The 18300-nt window shown below is 40.5% G+C and overlaps 1 protein-coding gene and 1 long non-coding RNA gene across 7 annotated transcripts in view; one reads left to right on the top strand and one right to left on the bottom strand.

Moving 5' to 3' along the window:
- Window positions 1–18300, bottom strand: part of SORCS1 (sortilin related VPS10 domain containing receptor 1) — a 502203-nt gene that overhangs the window by 331409 nt on the left and 152494 nt on the right. The gene's annotated exons all lie outside the window — the stretch shown is intronic.
- Window positions 11994–17258, top strand: LOC132684929 (uncharacterized). The gene is made up of 3 exons (XR_009612873.3): window positions 11994–12061; window positions 13807–14138; window positions 16824–17258. It is a non-coding gene; the product is annotated as an uncharacterized LOC132684929 (long non-coding RNA).

Genomic DNA, 18300 nt, shown 5'->3' with positions numbered 1-18300 from the left:
TGACCTAAAGAGCTTCAATATTTGTTAGTGGTCTGACTGACTGACTGTAGTTATATTGGTAATGGACTTTTCCAGGCATAAACAACACATTCCAGTTACGTGAGCAATTATTGTAGCAAGCATCTAGAAAAGCAGGATAAAAAAAAAAAAATCTGAGTAACTGTAACACAAGGGCAATGCTATTTCCTGAAATTGTTATCTTATGGATGACATTCCCAACACTGGATTTCCTCTTGAAAGTTTAGGCTGATTAAAGGATTAAATGCTACAGATGATTCAATGTTGTGTATCTCTTTTGGGAGGGCTGGGTAGTTATAAAATATGCCTAGGAACCAATCCAAAGGTTTACTGATTTTTTTCTGTGCTATCATGCAAAAGTGTAAGCTTCCATGTAAGATACCCAAAAGCTGGCCAGGAACTGAAGAGATCTACTTCCCATTGTGTGAATTTCTTCTATCTAGAAATGGGGAGCCCTGTATAAGTACAAGAACATCAGGGTATGTAGTTGGAATCAGAATCTGAATTCCAGGTTTTTCAACTATTTCCTAAAGGGCACTCAAAACTGCATCCTCTGTACAATGGGACAAAGCCAAATCAAGTATGGTGGCAGCTTGGAGACCTAAAGTTAGAAGATGAGAGGGCTGGATTCTGGTTACAGAGCCAATTTTAATTCCTTGTATGAGCTTAGTCAAGTGAACTCTTCCTCCCTCCCTTTTCCTATTGAATAAGATTAATAAAATTAGAATTCCATTTCTAACTGGATTGTTATCACCAGTTTACTTTAGGGAGTACTTTAAAAAACTGTCATTGTGCTAAGCATTTTAAATAATATAATCTATATACATTCTTAACTATCCTATAAAGCCAATGCTTGCGTTTGTTTATTTGTTTGTTTATTTGTTTGTTTGCCATTTTCAGATGGCAGAATTTAAGGAATTTGCCTAACATCAGCTAGAACATAAGTGGGAAGCTGGTATCTGAACTCAAATAAACTTAGACCAGAGCTCAGGTGCTTAACCACCATGCTGCATGGCCTCTTTGGAGAGGGAAAGACAAGAGATTCAGAAAGTTTCAAAGAGTATACTTCTTGCTTTTAATCAGCCTGATGCTAAGCTCTGTCTGTCTACCTATCTGTCTATCTATCTATCTATCATCTATTCAATTGTTTTTCTAGGTCTACCACAATTCATAATTGTTCTTCTAAGTGCTACTGAGGATACAAACAGAGAAAACAAATACCTCCCCTCACTGCACATAACAGCTAAGCGGAGACTCACAGAGCTAAGTGCTGTAGATACTAAGTACTGTGGGAACAAAGAGAAAGGAGCAATCCCTAGCTGGACACAAATGGGATCTTTTCAAGTTCTTACAAGCCGGGTGCTTTACACACAGTATGTCATTTAATTCATTTTACAATGCTGGAGGGTAGTATTTGCTATTCTTACACATGAGATGGGATGGCCTGGGGCTTGGGTCACACATATGTAAGCTTAGATCTTCTTGGCTTCTGATCTGGAGCAAAGGCTTGAAGGATGGGCTGAGTTCGTTTTTCTACCGTCCTGAGCTGAGGGATCAATCTTGGCGTCTCTCTTGCTGAGACCCCTGTGGACGCCACAGGCCAGAGAGCCACAACTTTCCTCATCCCCCGGCAGGTATAAAACATGGAAGGGTCATGTTCAGAAAAGAGGAGAGAAACTTCTCAAGAATCTACAACAAGACTGTCTATGTCCCCCTCTGCTAATGAAGAATCCTGAAAGTCACTCAAATGACCCCACTGCAAACACAAGAAACAAGGCTTCAGTAAAGAAAGATAAGACTAGAAAAAAAAAAAAAAAAGGTATCTCTATTCCATGTGGGAAATCAGTTGCAAAAATGTGTAAGTATGTCACTGCTGCTCCTCTCAATTTTTAATCCTTTAATCCTATATCAAGACACTCATGAAATATAGAAACCCCATACCCTGTCTGCCCTAGGAAATGCAAATCTCCCAGGAAAGAACCAGTGTCTGGCCCTGTGACAGGGAATGGGCCACAGTGAATGGCCCTGTGTGGAGAAAAGGAGGTGTGCTGTTCACAGAGCTGAACAGGAGGGTGAGGGCCTCTCTGGGTCCAGTCATGGGGGAAGGGGAAGCCCATCTACCAGAACTCACTGCCTGACTGCTGCAGGGGGGCTAGAAGAAAAAAAAAAAAAGCAAAAAAAAAACATTTTCTTGAAAATGGAACCTCTTCTTTAGATTTCCTCCAATTTTTTTTTTCCTTTAAACTGTCCAAGATTAATGTGGCAAAAATAAAATGCCCCACAGGCTGCTTATTTTGACGCTTACTACAGCACATAAAAGTGAAGAATTAGCATGGAATGAATAATTTATTTAGTGCTTTACTGTTGTTTTAAACAAATCACTTCCATGAAAGCAATGTGTATTCAAGCAATAAATCACTATTTAGCACTCTGTCGTGAGGAAAAGATACCACTTGGCAGAATTATTGAATGGCAGTGCCTGGCGGGGAGGCAAGCGCAATAAAGATAAAGGTGATGTCCTTGCATTTTGCTTGGGATTTCATTTGGATCTGAAGGGGGCTGTGTTTGAGTGAGATTCAGTAAGGAGACCCTTCCCTTTATACACAAGGTTTAAATGAGCACCTACTTCTGCTAATGCATCTGATGCCATGACTAGGAGGGTGTCACTTATTATTACGTCAGAGCTATTCCTATCTTTTTCATGCAACAACTGTGGGCCAAGAACAGAACTTAAGAGTCTGGCATACACTATTGATATAAAAAGCAATGAGTTCTATGCCCTTGAGTTGATCACTATTTGAGGGGTGGGGGCTTCAGACCCCTTTATAAGTACGGTGTGATAAGCATTAAGATAGGGGTGCATACAAAACACTCTGAGGATTTGCCTGGTAGGACGATGGGAATCTGAAAACTCTTCTCAGAGGCAGTTACACTGTATCCAGAGCTTGTCCAGCCAAGGGGGCTGCAAATCACGTGGGACCAGAGGAGTGCAAGCCTGATGTGCACACGCCGTCTGGATGGAGAGGGTGTGTTTGGATGTGGTAGGGCTCAGGGAGGGAGGAGAAGGAAATGAGAGAAGGGAGGAGTGACAAAAGGCTTATGGAAGGATCAGCAGGGATGCAGGATGACCACGGACCCTTGGGAGATGCTGTGCCTCCAAGATAAGTTGGCCTCAAAGACCAGAATCTGAAAGCAGGGTTAGTAGTGAGGCAGGGCTACTGAGGCTGTTCTTTACCGGTCTTACTAATTACCAAGTTTGTCTGCACTGGAACCACAGCAAAGGAAACTGGTTCAGGTCACAGGAGTGACTCCAGTTTGGGGCGTCTGGGTGGCTCCATTCGGGTGAGCGTCTGGCTCTTGATTTTGGCTCAGGTCACAATCTCGTGGTTTGTGCGATTGAGCCCCACATCGGGCACAGAGCCCTTCTGGGATTCTCCCTCTCTCCCTTTCTCTCTGGTCCTCCCCCACTCACACAAGCACTTTCTCTCTCAAGATAAATAAATAAACTTAAAAAAAAAAGAATGACTCTGGTTCTCAGTCAAATCGGAAAGTGGAACTGCCCTATCGTGCCAACTTTATGAAGTTCTCAGAATGAAATCATAACTCTAGTTTGGGTTGAGGAAAAAACAGTTCCCACAGGGCTAAACTAGCTCAGATTACAAATTTTTGAAATGTCTTTTCTTTGAGAAAAAAAAAAAATCAACGTCACAAACATAATGACCTGAGGTCTGACATTTAAAGCTGAGACGCCTACAGCCCTGCATTACTTCTTGCAACTGGTGACAATGAGTACAGGCTGATAATTCCTGTCACTCACGGTGCAGAGGGCTGAGGGCTCACCGTTTACACACCCAGAGGGAGAGCAGAAGCCTTCCATCCCATGAACTTCATATCATTTCCCTCTGGCTTAAATAGTAATAATTAATAACATGTCGCCCTCAAGGAATTTAGAAAACCAGTATTCCCCAGCCCGGCCGTGAGTGGTTCAAGAAAGAATAAATTTTTAGCCTCTTTTAGGTAGTTTCGATTTTGTCAAAAATTTGCTGAAAGCTGAAAACAACACTTCTGGCCACTGGGGTGAAGATGACAGGCACAGAGAAATGTCATGAATTTGATGATTGTCAACTTAATGATATTTGCCCCCCCCCCCTTTTTTTAACTATCTTGGTGTCAGCATTTTATCAAGCTCAGACAAAACTCAAAATGTTGTTGGCTACCAGCCAACACAAAAATGTTTCACCCTCAGGAAGAAACTAATCAATGAACAACTCTCTATTGAATGTTCACTGTGTTCAAGGCAGAGCCAGTAGACCCTATGGGGGACAAAGGGGTATAAAATGTAATTTCCACCACCCAGGAATTTATGATCTAGGCAGAATCTGATTATCAGTCTCTTATTTAGAAACACTCAAGGTCTGCCTGCCCCAACAGGATTAAATTAATTCCCTCTTCTTCCACAGGACATCAAAGGTCCATTCTATATAGCACCCACTCTCTTTCCAGTTTTATCTGGTGCCACTTCTCCTTGCCACCCTGCCTTCCTGGCCTCCCTGCTATTCTTTGAATCACCATGGATTTCAGGCTTCTGGGGCTTTCTCAGTTTCCAATACCCAGCTCAGATGTCATCTCCTCCGTGAAGCCATCCCAGGCTCTCTGTGTAGCTTCACCTATGATTCTTTAGCGGAGCGTGTTTCTACCATGGCTGAGGCACACCACTTTCATTGTTTTTTACCTGTCTCTTCTATCAGGTTGTCATCTAGTTGTTGAATTTTTAAGTATAATTTCTTGTGCCAAGATGGAATAGGACATAAAAGAACCCCTGGTAGGTGGGCAATGAATAATTACACAATGTCCAGATGTGTCTGGGTAAAAATGTGAGTCAATTTACAACGAATGAAATTATTTATACGTGCAAGCCAACTGCCGTCCCTGATGCGCGGTAGATTCTCAATAACAATTAGCTGGGTTAGAACTAAGTGTCCGTTGAATACCACAGTTCGAAGAATGATGGGCCGCAAATTATGCCGCTGGCAGCACCTTCTCAAAAGTTCAGAGTTCGGGTGAGCACGGCATATTTGTGGTTCATCATTTAAACCAGCCTGATCACAGATTACAGTGATGCTTGAAAAAGATGGTTGTAAAGATACAGTAAGGTAATTTTTGGGTGGTCTCTAATGCTAGGTTGAGAAATCTCTAGAACTCTTCTTGTGTGTGTACATGGTGAAATATGGAGCACAATTTAAGATTCTGAGCCCAGAGGTGACGCACGCAACACTGAAGATGCAAAGATGTATTTTAAATCTGACATCTATGTAAGCAATGGATTAGCAGGTACTATCAAACTTTTTCCTAAAGAACACGATAGTAAATATTTTAGGCTTGCGAACTACAACATGTGTGTCACAACTACTCAATTCCACAGCTGTATCATGGAAACAAACCATAGACAATTTGTCTACAAAAGGGTGTGGCTGTGTCCCAAAACCATTTTACAAAACCAGGTAATGAGCCATATTTGGCCCTAAGACTTTAGTTTGTAAACCCTGGATTAGAGCAGTAAGTGTCTGAAAGTTAAGGAGACATTTAAGAGTCTATTTAAACGTGCTGGTGCAAAAATTTGGAGGCTTGTACCAGGGTGGTAGGAATAAAAATGGAAAGAAGAGAACAAAAGGAAGAGAGATTACGGGGTGCTGGGGGGAAGTGGGGAGTCCCTGGATGTTGTAGGAAAAAGAACAAGGAATAATCTAAGGGGGTTACTCTTTAAAGTTTTGAAAAAAAGAGGACTAGAGACATCTTTGACAGAACAGGTTCTACTATGTTAAGCATCTGGGAGAAGCTCTCCTAAAAAGTTTGGAAGACAGCAATTTGAAAAGCCGCATATATGGAAACTAGAGGCTTGAGATAATCAAAGAAGTATACAGAATTTTTACGCTAGGAGGCACCTAGAGATGACTTAGTCCTAATTTGCCATTTTATAATGTAGCAGGGGAGGCAGTGTTTAAGTCGTAGATCTTTACACAGATGATGGTCAAACCACAGCAGCCCCAAATCATGGTTTGTTTGCCATCAGCCAGATTTAAAAACAAAGTGGATCAAATTGCCAGCATTTAAAAATCAGGAATTTATATACAGAATTGGAATTCTCACTTCTCTTTGAAAAATATCAGAAAAACTAGCAGTATCAGGTTCATATCCCCACAAAGCATAACTAGCCAGGAGGATACAGCAGTGACTCCCCCTTACGAAACACGGGCTCGCCTTTCACTGGAGCAAACTCCTTGCTATTACTCACCGACACCACTCACGTGGTGCTAGCATTCATGTGAGCTTGTGAGCTCTGATATCAACGTCTGAGTTTTGGAACTGCCAGGATGGTGCCCTGGTTCTCCCACTTTCTCATGGGAGGTGACCTAACTTCTGTCCGCTCCAATTTCTTCATCAGGGAAGTGTGGAATAATTTCAGCTCCTCAGAGGATCTCAGAGGATTATTAATGAGGATTAACTGAAATATTCTATGTTAAGCACTGACATACAGTAGTCCATCAAGTGTTAAATAATTGTGTTTGATATCATGAGGGGAAATTGAAGCCCAGAGAAGTCATGTGAATTGTCCAAGTCGACGCTCAGTTGGTGACAGAACCAGTGACAAAACTCATTTCTCATGACTTCGGGGCTACTTCCAATATTCTGAGGGTATTCTACCACAAATACAATTGGGATGTTTGAAAAACCTAACAAAGGTGTTCCCTGAATCAAGAGGAAAAAGTACAAAGAACAAGTCCGATACGATGATGGGTCAATATGATGAACCATGTCCGTGGGTAATATCCAAATGCAATATATCAGAACAAACATATACTACTTGTGTGTCTGTGACTTACTTCCCCCCCCCGCAAAGCCACATAAAAAAAGTCTCAACATTTATTCTACCATTTGTGACAGAGTAAAAACCAACCCACATCTCATATCCAAGTTTTAGCTGCATTCTATCCTTAAGAACAACTGTTGGTAGAAGGACCGGTGGAAATACCCTGGAGCTACTTTGTCCTGCTTATGAATTCTAAGTCCCTGTCTGTTTCAAAAGTGGAGGAGAAAAAGTGCTAAGTCAACCAACTTCGGCTAATTAGTTCTTTCTATTTGGTGACTGTAAATCAATGACAAGCAAACTTCTAATACCTTCACCCTGGCTGAGAAGTTTGCTGCCACTCACCATCCATCACTTCTGCCTGTAAGTGGCCTTGCTGAGCTCTTTCTAAATAGCATCCAGTTCTCCGGTTATACGCATCCCCTCTTTTCTGCAGTCTACAAGAAAATGTGCTGGTGGCAGCTGTTTGTAATAAGCCGAAGGCTTTGTGAGACCAGTTGTAACGCAAAGGTCATATTTTCTACACTGTTTATAGATTGCAATTTGTAAGGTTATAATGTCATATGCTGTCAATAATTCAAGGTGGAGAATTATAACTGTTAATAGGTCATCAATTTTTCATTCTTCTCCTTCAATGCTCATTCTCTTGAGAGATTTAATTTATTTCATTGAAACATGATTCCTTGAACTTTGAACTAAAGGCTTCCTTTGTTTATTAGAAAAAAAAAAAAACAGGGTAGAACATGGTAAATAATTCCTTAACTTTCAAGGGATTCGAACCAATCAAAAGATCACAGCTCAGATAGCAGAGATTCATCAAGTCTATTTTGCAGGAACCCACTGGTCCAGAAGATGTTATTTATGTTGTCAGTATACAAGAGGTTTAACCCCCATCCTTTCCCTACCAACCAAAAAATAAAATAAAATGCGAGGCAAATGTTGCCGAAATGCACCAACTACTAGAAGCTAAAGGAGTTTCAACCTGTTTGCAAGAATGTGTTTGTTGTAACTGTGGCCTGCCAGGAGTCTGTCCAAATGCTTCAGTGGGGGAGAATAATTAAATCTGAATTCTAGTGAGATTGGGAGTTCTGAGCTTATTGCCCCTGTTTTTTTAGGCGGGGTATGAATCTCTTTGAGTACCTGATAAAACCTATGGCCACTAGGAAAAAAACCAAAAAACCAAAAAAAAAAAAAAAAAAACCACAAAAAACAAAAAACAAAACAAAAAAAACTATGGCCACTAGATACACGACTTCCAATGAACCATGGCTATGAAGAAAATTCTGGGGCAACTTTCTGAAGCTCATTTATTTAAACTCTAGGTAAAGAACGTCATCAGAGATGATGCCAATGTTAGGGATGCAGATGATCTTTCTCATACAACCAATGTGCCTCCAAAATAGAGGATAGAGGCTGCTGATGTTATCACTTCTCCAGGGTACTTATAACCTCAGAGGATTCAAAAGAATAATGGATCTTTCATCTTTGAGAATTCTATTCCTGCCCCTAACTTTAGACTGAGGCATATTAAGAAAGGCAGTGTTCAGAAAAATAACCAGTTACCCAAAGAGAAGACAGGTAGAACAGGGCTCCTCATTACCAAGCAAGGGGGGCATTGAACAGCCTATTTGTTTTGTTGTTTGTTGGTTTTTCCTGTCACCTTCTTCTCTGTAAATGCATTCTGAGCTGCTTGATTCTTCTGTGTCCCTTAGGGTTTGAAACTCTCATGGAAATCCTGTGAGAAGCTCAGAAAACATTATTAGCACCGAACATTCACTGAGGGTTACTAAGTTTCTGACCCCAAGACCCACTCAAATCTATTGGCTTTCATCATTTGTGTAGAGTTTCAAATCCCATCAGCAAGAGTCAGGCATCAATACATTAGCCAAAGCATGGTAATTATTTATCTAAGGATTTTGGTACCTGGAAATTGTCAGGTATAATTGCAAGAGATAGAACATAGTCTTGGATTAGACTGTGTGTAAGAGGCTAAACTGAATTCTTTAACCACAAGAAAGGCTATCACTAAAATCTGATCAAGGGAAATGCGATATTCAGATTCAACCATGACTTAATGCCTAAGATTCTCACTGTGCTGTGCTGACTTATAACATTAATATATATAAACCACGAGGGGGAGTACACACACACACACACACACACACACACACACATATATATGGAGCTAAATAAATATTGATATGGAGGAATTGCTAACAAAATTGTGCTTCTGTCTTCCAAGTTAAGAATCGTACTTTTTCAACATACTGTATATTCATTAGCCAAGACAGCTAGGCTTGAAATTTCACAGTATGTTAGTCTATGGAATGTGGAAATGTAAACAGAGGACTGTGCCCAGTTTCAAGGATGAAAAAACTAATTTAGATTTAAAGTGGGGGGGGGAGAGGAAGGGGACTTCTCTTTCATCAAATTATTACCATTTTAGTAATCTATCAGAACTCACAGTTAAGCAAATTATCTTTTCAAGGCATTCAGTTGTGCTTTTGACTTTATTCCCAGTCCCTTAAAGAGGTCAGGATCACAGGTAAAAGATACAAACATGATAATCAAATATTCTAGAAAACACAAAGTTTGGGTTCCTGGTTGTAGCTTACCAGAGTTTCATTAAATTAAAAAAAAATTAGAGAGAGAGAGAGAGTGCGAGCAGGGGAGGGGCAGAGGGAGGCAGAGAGAGATCCAACAATCCTGGGATCATGACCAGAGCCGAAATCAAGAGTCAGACACCCCACCGACGGAACCACTCAGGCACCCCCCAGAACTTCATTTTAATATTATTGGAATATTATCAGAATTTGAATTATCATGAATTATCAGAATTCATTTAATATTATTGGACTATTATCAGAATTTGGTTAAAATTTACCCATTAATATATTGTTCTCCCAGAGTTCATATTTTTTAAGGAGATAAAATAACCAAATAAAGAACATTTGATTATTCCTGAAGGTAGTCTGGGGAGAGTTCTTTGATATCAGAGACCTTATTCCATTTATCTTACACCATGACTGTCTAGCTTCCTGGCACAGGATTATTATGACTATTGGTCAAATGAATGAAATACCAAAGGTGTTACTAAAAAAGAACACTCAAACTTGTTCTGACTTTTCAACAGCTATTTTGACAATATACAGCTTACTGCCTAATTCAGAATGATTATGTATACAGTTACACCCTGATATTATTTTCTTATATAATCTATCCTATAGGTAGCAGGCAACCCAATGCATAGAATTTTGAAAATCAGAGTTTTTTTTCTCTTTCCTTAAGACAGTGGGGGCCCTACCAAAAACAGCATTGTTTTTTTTTTTTCCTTGTTATGTAATGATCGAATATGGTCAACCATTCAAGTAAAAAGTGCTTACTGCTTCCCAAGGATTTACCGCCTTTTATCACTACTAGAGTTCCATAAGCAACACTCCCCATGGTCTTTGCAACCAGCCTTTGCGAATATTAATAGCCATTCTTATGAATAGTAACCACTGGTAAACATTTATGTACCTTCATACAGTGCATTGCTATCTGTGTGTTTGACTTTACCACAAACTTCCAGATTGAAAAACTCCATACAAAACAGCAGCAATAGCAAAACAGAAGCCTAAGTCGCCTAAACAGCAGCAATTGTGACATACCCAATATTTGGTGGAATACCCAATATTCCAGTAGGGGAATCAATGGCAAAATTCTTGTTACCTATAAGTTGTCCTCGGTCCTAATGACAACTTGTAAAGGTCACATCTAACTTTCACGCATAGGGTGATAATTATTAAGAAAGATGACAATTTTTAAGGCCAGTTGTTAAAAAGTTTTAAATGCAAAAGCTAGTAACTTTTACCAATTTCTGTGTTAATGGAAATTATCAATGTATTTTATATATCAGAGGAACTGAAGTGGAATAAGGGACCATATATTTAAACAGGCTGAAACATTTTAGTCAATTATAAAAAAAGAACCCTAAAACAAGTCCCACCAAAGTGTTATCTCAATAATTTAAAGGTGAGATTTTTAAGAGGATGGAATGATAATTTATAGCTGAGAGTGATTAGTTTACTTCTTAATCAGTTTAGAAATATTTCCAGTGACACAAGCTTATTTACTAACATGTAAATTGCCTAAGCAATGTCTCAGGTACTTCCCAGATCTCCTTGCAAAGCTTCAGGCATAGCTAAACCAATTAACTCTACAGAAATGAACATAGTGATCACCATTCATAATCCCAAGAATTACTGTTCTCACCATCATTCATGTGGTACTGAAAGGCATGGAAGTGAATTTTTTTAATGTTTATTTATTTTTGAGAGAGAGAGAGAGAGAGAGAGAGAGAGAGAGACAGAGACAGAGCATGAGCAGGGGAGGGGCAGAGAGAGAGGGAGACACAGAATCCGAAGCAGGCTCCAGGCTCTGAGATGTCAACATAGAGCCTGACACGGGGCTCGAACTCACAGACCCCAAGATCATGACCTGAGCCGAAGCTGGATGCTCAACCGACTGAGCCACCCAGATGCCCCTATGGAAGTGAATTTTATCTCTACAGGCACATACTTATAAACATATGTCAGAGATGCCTTCCATCCTGAAACCTCACAGACACATAAATAAGAATGAAAACATTAGCAAACGTGAACCACCTTCCGAGTTGCTTAAAAATACGGATCAGCAAATTTTCAGAGTTCTGTGTTTTCCATGTTTGTCTTCCAAACCCTTGTAAAGTGGAAACATGTCTTGCAACTGGAAACATTATATGAAATATTTAAAAAATCAAGGCGAAATGATCAGAGGCCTCTGATTTGGAATTAGAAAGTTAGTTTTTCTCTCTCATAAAATATACCCTTATGTATATGCCACAGAATATCCAGAATCATGTATACTCAAAGGCGCTCTAAATGCCTGGAGGGAAGAAAGAAAAGAAGGAGGTGAGCATTTACAGGCTGCTTTTCATGAGGCCTTATGTTAAGTGAGTGCACCTCCTATTATATCATTCAAGCGTCACACAGCCTTATGGGGTTACTATGGTTACTGACAATATCACACATGAGGAAATGTGACATAGGGTGCCCCTTTCTCCATGGGTTCAGTCATTTACCATCAGAGCCAGAATTCAAATTCTGGTCAATTTGTTCAGAGACCTAGCAGGTTCTTCCCACATCCTGTGTTCTGCTGGTAACAGTAATATAACGATGAAATGCTCCTTAAGAATCAACTCCATATTAGATAGCAGCCTTATCCAAAATGAATTTTGAAACACAATGTTTTTCGGTAGCTTGGCTATGATATAGTTAACTGTGGTTTCCTTTGTATCTATCCTACTTGGGGTAGGATACTTTGTGGTTTCCATTTATCTATCCTGGAACTTGGGGTTTGCTGAGCCTCTTAGATATTTAAATGTCTTGTTCAAATTTTGGGGTTTTGCCCCCTCACAGTTCATCAAAGCTCTATTTTTTTTTTAATTTTTTAGTGGAGAAGTTTTTGTTGTTTTGTTTGTTTTTACTTTGCTCTTCAGGTTAGATAATTCCTGTTGATATACCTTCAAGTTTATGAATATTTCCTTATTCTCTGTACAACCTTCTCATCTAATACTTGTTTTCATTTTATATAGTATCTTTTCCCTTTGGCTCTTTCTTTGATAGTTGTCATTTTTCTTCTAACACCTCCATCTATACTCTCTCAGTATGACCACCTCTTCTCTTAAGTCCTTGAACGTATTTATAAAAGCAACTTTAAAGTCTTTGTTGTTAATTCTAACAACGAGGATGTTTTCAGGTGGGTTTCTCTTGACAACTTATTGACTTCACCATAAGTGACATTTTCCACTTTCTTTATATGACTAGCAACTTTTTATTGTTCATAGAACATCATGGATACTATATTGGAAGGAATTAGATTTTGTTACCCTCGTATAAGACTTTTTTTTCCTCCCTCCTAATAGGCTGTTAAAAAATTACTAACCAATCACCTGGGGTTTGTGGAACCTTAACTTTATACTTTATTAGCATGAGGCAGTTTAGATATTCCCTTAGACTTCTGGAAAACTCCTTAGTTCTCATATATACTCTTGATCACTAGGGTGTGCTCCTTCTGTGTTTGAATGGAAGGCTCAGGTATTTACTCCTTGCTTGGGCAGAATACAAACCACAAACTCTTCCCCTTTCAGTAAACAGCAGGTGACACCCGGTTTTATCTGTTTTCATCTTAAGACTGTTTGTGCCCACTGGCTCTTTAGAATCCAGGAATCAGCAAATATTTGATAAAGATTTTGAGGCTCCCACCACTGTGGCTTCTTCATTTCAGAGGCATGATCAGTCATTAGCCTCTTTGGATGCCCCCAACTCCAAACACCAACACCCTGATCGTAGCAGCTCTCTCCCTCAGGCCGACCCACACTGTGCCATTTGGATGGGGGTGTGTTCTCGGGGGAAAACACAGGTATCACCCAGTTTGGTTCCTTCCTTTCCCCAGTTAAGTTACCTTCAGTCTGCCTGTGGTTGATCCCTCTCCAACGCCTTCAAGTAATTTTTGTTTCCTCTTCAGAGTTTACAGTTATTATCTATGGAGGAGTTAGTCTGCTAGCCACTACTCCTCTAACAACCTAGGGCTCCTCCTCAAAAGCAAGCAAGCAAACAAAAACGCAACATGAAACAAAAACCCCAAAACTCTGCCTGTTACAAGAGTGTTTCCTTTTTAAACTCAATTTTCAAACAACGTTTGGAACACGACGACGATGGCGGTGATTACAAAACCAGTCGCTTGCTTATGTTCTAGAATGCTTTCTATTCTTTTCCGATTTTGTTCAAGGTGGATTCCAGGGCCACCTTGAACAAAACAATGGTAAAAACAAAAATATACTGAACAGTTAGAGAAAGGCCATTTCATCAGAGTCATCCTCCTTTCTTCTCACCCTATTACAGAGGACTATGGGAAGCTACCCATCTGCCATTTCTTTCCATGCTCAGTGAATTTGCTGTAATGTGTCAAATTAAGTCATCAAAAGAAGCGATGGGAAAAGCAGAAGTGGACCTCTGTCTCACATGTCAACTTTATTCTATAAAATTTGAGTCAACCATACCCACGTTCACATGGGGCAAAGGATCGATCTGGCTACTCCCAAGATCTAAAATAGTGGTGGGTTTAAAATCATTGTTTGTTCAGAGAGGTACCAGGGAAAGGAAGTATCTGTATCTCAGCTAACAAGAAGAGTGAGAGATGAAAAATCTATTACCTCTGCTTACAGCTGACTAAGGTAAGGCCACTTAGTCCCAACATACAGCTCGAGGGCTGATAATTATGCCAGCCCCTCATCTCAACTTCTGTGTATCCAACAAATCTGTCCACTTTTGGAGAGAAACTCATTTCTAGGGAGCCACTGGGTTAAAAAGTGGGTAACCATTTTAATTTTTTTAATGGATCTTCTGCAAGAGGGCAGTCTTTTAAGTGTAAAGTAGGGCAGCCTCTAGGAAGCTCTTGAATGCTTTTCCAGAATTATACATTCGCATGATGCTTAGGTATCAGTAGAGTAGGAAAAATGCATTAATATTTAACACTCATGTAGCAGTATAAATGCTTGCAATGCTCTACAATAAATAAAATCAGGTCTCAAAATGTGCCTTTTTAACACAATTGTAACACAGAAATATCTTCAGACTTTGTAATAACCTCCCAGGGGAAACAGCCAGAAGTCCCATCATGTGAAACTATAGTATACTGAGCAAAGTGGAAGAGACTATTCTATAAAACACAATCTTGTACCGATAAGACAAGGATTAGATGTCCCTAGGAGGGGCTTTTTTGCCTCTAATTTAAATGATGTTAGGATATTGCAAGCGCCTTCCCTAAAACTCCCCTTCAGGCTCTCTGTCTCCCTCGGCACCACCCTCATTCTGTCAAGTTCACTAATAGTAAGCAGTAACCTTGATGTATGGAAAGTTAGCTCTCTCTTACTTCTTTTCTCCACTACCCATCTTCAAGCCTCATCTGTGCCTTGTCTCCATCAGCAGGACATTGCTGACGTTTTAAAGTTCACCCGGAATGCAGTTCCCTAGCAGAGCCCCTCCCTATTATCCACCATCACTACCCTCTCTTAACGGCAGGGACTCTCAAGTTGAACAGGCAGTACTGAGCATGCCTCCGTTGATACCCATTCTAAGTCAGAACTTCTCTACGTGCACACACTTCCTAAATTCAGCTTCATCTAAGTTGCTCTTAATCTTAAGGGTCATTTATTGAACATGTACAAAAAAGGCGCACCTTGTAAAAAATTGTCTTGCAACGAAGACGTCTCTGAAATAGCACACAGCTTCCTTTTTAAGATCGTCTGCTCAGAAGCCAGCAGTTAGGGGGAGAGAGTCTCCTTAGGTCCCTTCGAACCCAATATGTCTTATCCAGTCCAGACCTGATTGTAGCAAAGGTTCGTTCACCCTCCTGTGAAACCTGAGATCCCTCTCACAGCTTTGGGAGTCTACAACATGTTTCAAATTGTTCTTTCTTCAGAGTGAATGCTGCTACCAACGTCATAGTGAATGGTAGCACAAATCGCAAGGGCAAATGGAGACCAAAATCGTTGAGAATTAAGAACAACAGCGGGGCGCCTGGGTGGCTCAATCGGTTAAGCGTCTGGCTTAGGCTCAGGTCATGATCTCGCAGTCTGTGGGTTCAAGCCGTGCATAGGGGCTCTGTGCTGACAGCTTGGAGCCTGGAGCCTGGAGCCTGGAGCCTGCTTTGGATTCTGTGTGTCCCTCTCTCCTTGCTCTCCCTCTGCTCACACTGTGTCTGTTTCTCTCCCAAAAATAAATAAACATTTAAAAGAAATGACAGGATTGGGACGCTGGGTGGCTCAGTTGGTTAAGGGTCTGACGCTTGATTTTGGCTCAGATCATGATCTCACAGCTTCACAGGTTCAAGCTCCACAACAGGTTCTGTGCTGGCAGAGCAGAGCCTGTGTGGAACTCTCTCTCCTCTCTCTGCCCCTCCTGCACTAATGAGTGCATGTGTGTGTATGTCTCTCTCAAAATGATAAATAAACTTAAAAAAAAAAAGAATAAGCAGACTTAAGGAGATTGGAGAGAACCCACGCCTTTATTTGCCACTTTCCATTCCTACCATATCCTATTCTTTCTGCATGTACACATAAAATTAATGCAATGGGTCTACGCTTAAGAGTGTGAGTAAATTGATTCCTAAAAAAAAAAAAAGAAAAAAAAAAGAATAGACAAAACTAACGTATTAAAAATGCAAAACTGACTGCAATTCTACCAAAAGAGTTTATAATTTAAAGAGATTTATGGACACCTCTTTTAATTGGGGCAAATTAGCCTTCTGCAAAATGAGTTAATGACCTTTTAACTTGTGCTTTCCATGGTTATAATTGTTGACACAATAAGTTTGCTTAAAGGGAGCCTCATCCGTAGCCACTGAGTACTGGAGGTCAGTTATTCTAAATCATGTTTGAAAGAAAGCTGTCACTTTTTCACCCACTCAGTACTCCATGAGCCTAACTAATCTGACTTATGTTTAGCCATTTGTCAAATACCAGGTACAGCACACAACTTTATGTTCCATTGCCCTTGACTTACGTTTTCTATTTGACATGTAAGGCCCTTGGGATACAAGAGAGCTTTCCACCCAAGCCAGTGCCTACTCAGCATGTGTTCTAGAAGCAAGAGTGTTATTTCAGCTTTCTCGTTTCCTGGTTACAGAACTCAAATGGCTCAATAATTCTCCCCACAGAGATGTGTTTGACAAGCTGGACGGGGGGATGGCACCCTCATTCCGTCCTTTCCATTCCTCAAGTAGATGAAATCAGAACCCGAAACAATGAGAGCACGGTTAGCTGGATTTAACAGGCGAGCTCGGGCTGAAATGTTGGAAAGTGCACAGATCTTAATTGTAGTGGGCAATTCTAACTTGAAAATTGATTTTCTCTGAACAGATCCCTGTGTGAGTCCTCAACGTATGCCTGCCAGCTGTACCGACAAAAGTAGTTATGCCTTTTGGAATACAGTCAACAGAATCAAGGGAAGGTGAATCCGTGATTTTCAGCCTTGAACATCACTAATAATTATCTGTCTTTGATTAAAAAACCATTACCTCAGGAGCAGCGCTGGATCTTAAATCCCAGGCAGGCTACAGAAACTACTAGAAGGGGGAAGGGGAAAGGATACACAGAGAGAACGAGAACAGAAGAAGAAGAGAAAAAAGCAAGAGCGAGGGACAGAGGAGAAGAGACAAAGCATGAAACGGGGGTTGTATAAAGTCATTTTTGCATTTTCCGTTTGTAACTTCATTTTAAAAGTATGCAAACGTCTCATTAGTTTCTACATTTAGAATCTGATTCTGATGGTAAAAGTAAATTAGTCTTTTGGGTCTTTTTATCCCCACTTCTACCAGTGACAGATCTGAAAGAGATGAAATATCTTATGCAATTAAATATCATCTGTTGTAAGGTGGCTCAGTGTGAATACTGTCTCAATAACTTAGAGTGAAGAAAGGAACAGGGGATAAAAAGGCGAAGACTGAGCAGGCAACACAGGATCACAACAGATAGGCTGCTGATGCTTGTCTCTAATGTGCTTCTTGGTACATCTCTCAAGAACTACAGTCTGCAGGGGCTTGAAAGCACAGGCATGCACAAACGAATCCCCGGCTCCTGGATTGGCTTCCCCAACATTCCTGGGGCTCAGATTCCCTTTCCTCTGTGATAACGAGGAGCTGGAGTGGTCTTCTGTGTAGGCTCAAACCAGGAAAATAGAGGCCAGTTTTGAACCTACTAACAACAGATTATAATCAAGTGAAAAGTATCATACATTTACCACAGTTTTTCCAAGATGAGAAAACCATAAAGTGGTTTCTAATATGTTTCCCAGACTCTTCTCTGAGGCTTTGTTGTCCAACTCTAGGATTCCACTTATTTCACACAGCGCTTTCACATTAGGTCAAGATACTACTCCTGAGGCCAAGGTTCTAAGAACTTCTTCAGTTCCCCATGTGGGGCCAGAAACTCTTCCCGTGTGTGGACGCTGACAGCAGACTGCTCACTTCCTGCGGTTTATGACAGCAACTTCACATGAAGTTCCACTGGCATTTTTTTTTAAAGTTTATTTATTTATTCTGAGAGAGAAAGAGACAGCACAAGTGTGGAAGGGGCACAGAGAGGGAAAGAGAGAATCCCAAGTGCGTTCTGCATTGCTATTGCAGAGCCCAATGTGGGGCTCAAACTCATGAAACTGTGAGATCATGACCCTGGCCAAAACCAAGAGCTTGACACTTAATTGGCTGAGCCGCCCAGGCGCTCCCATGCATTTTTAATTAATATAACCCTCAAGGCATCCTTCTGACTATTGGTCATGCCCATTGCACAGAGGAGAAAATTGAGGCTCAAGGAAATAAAACATCTAGCTGTCAATGCC

The sequence above is a fragment of the Panthera onca genome, chromosome D2, assembly GCF_046562875.1.
Source record: "Panthera onca isolate mPanOnc1 chromosome D2, mPanOnc1 haplotype 2, whole genome shotgun sequence".
Taxonomy (NCBI): Eukaryota; Metazoa; Chordata; class Mammalia; order Carnivora; family Felidae; genus Panthera; species Panthera onca.
This window is presented reverse-complemented; position numbering and strand designations above follow the sequence as displayed.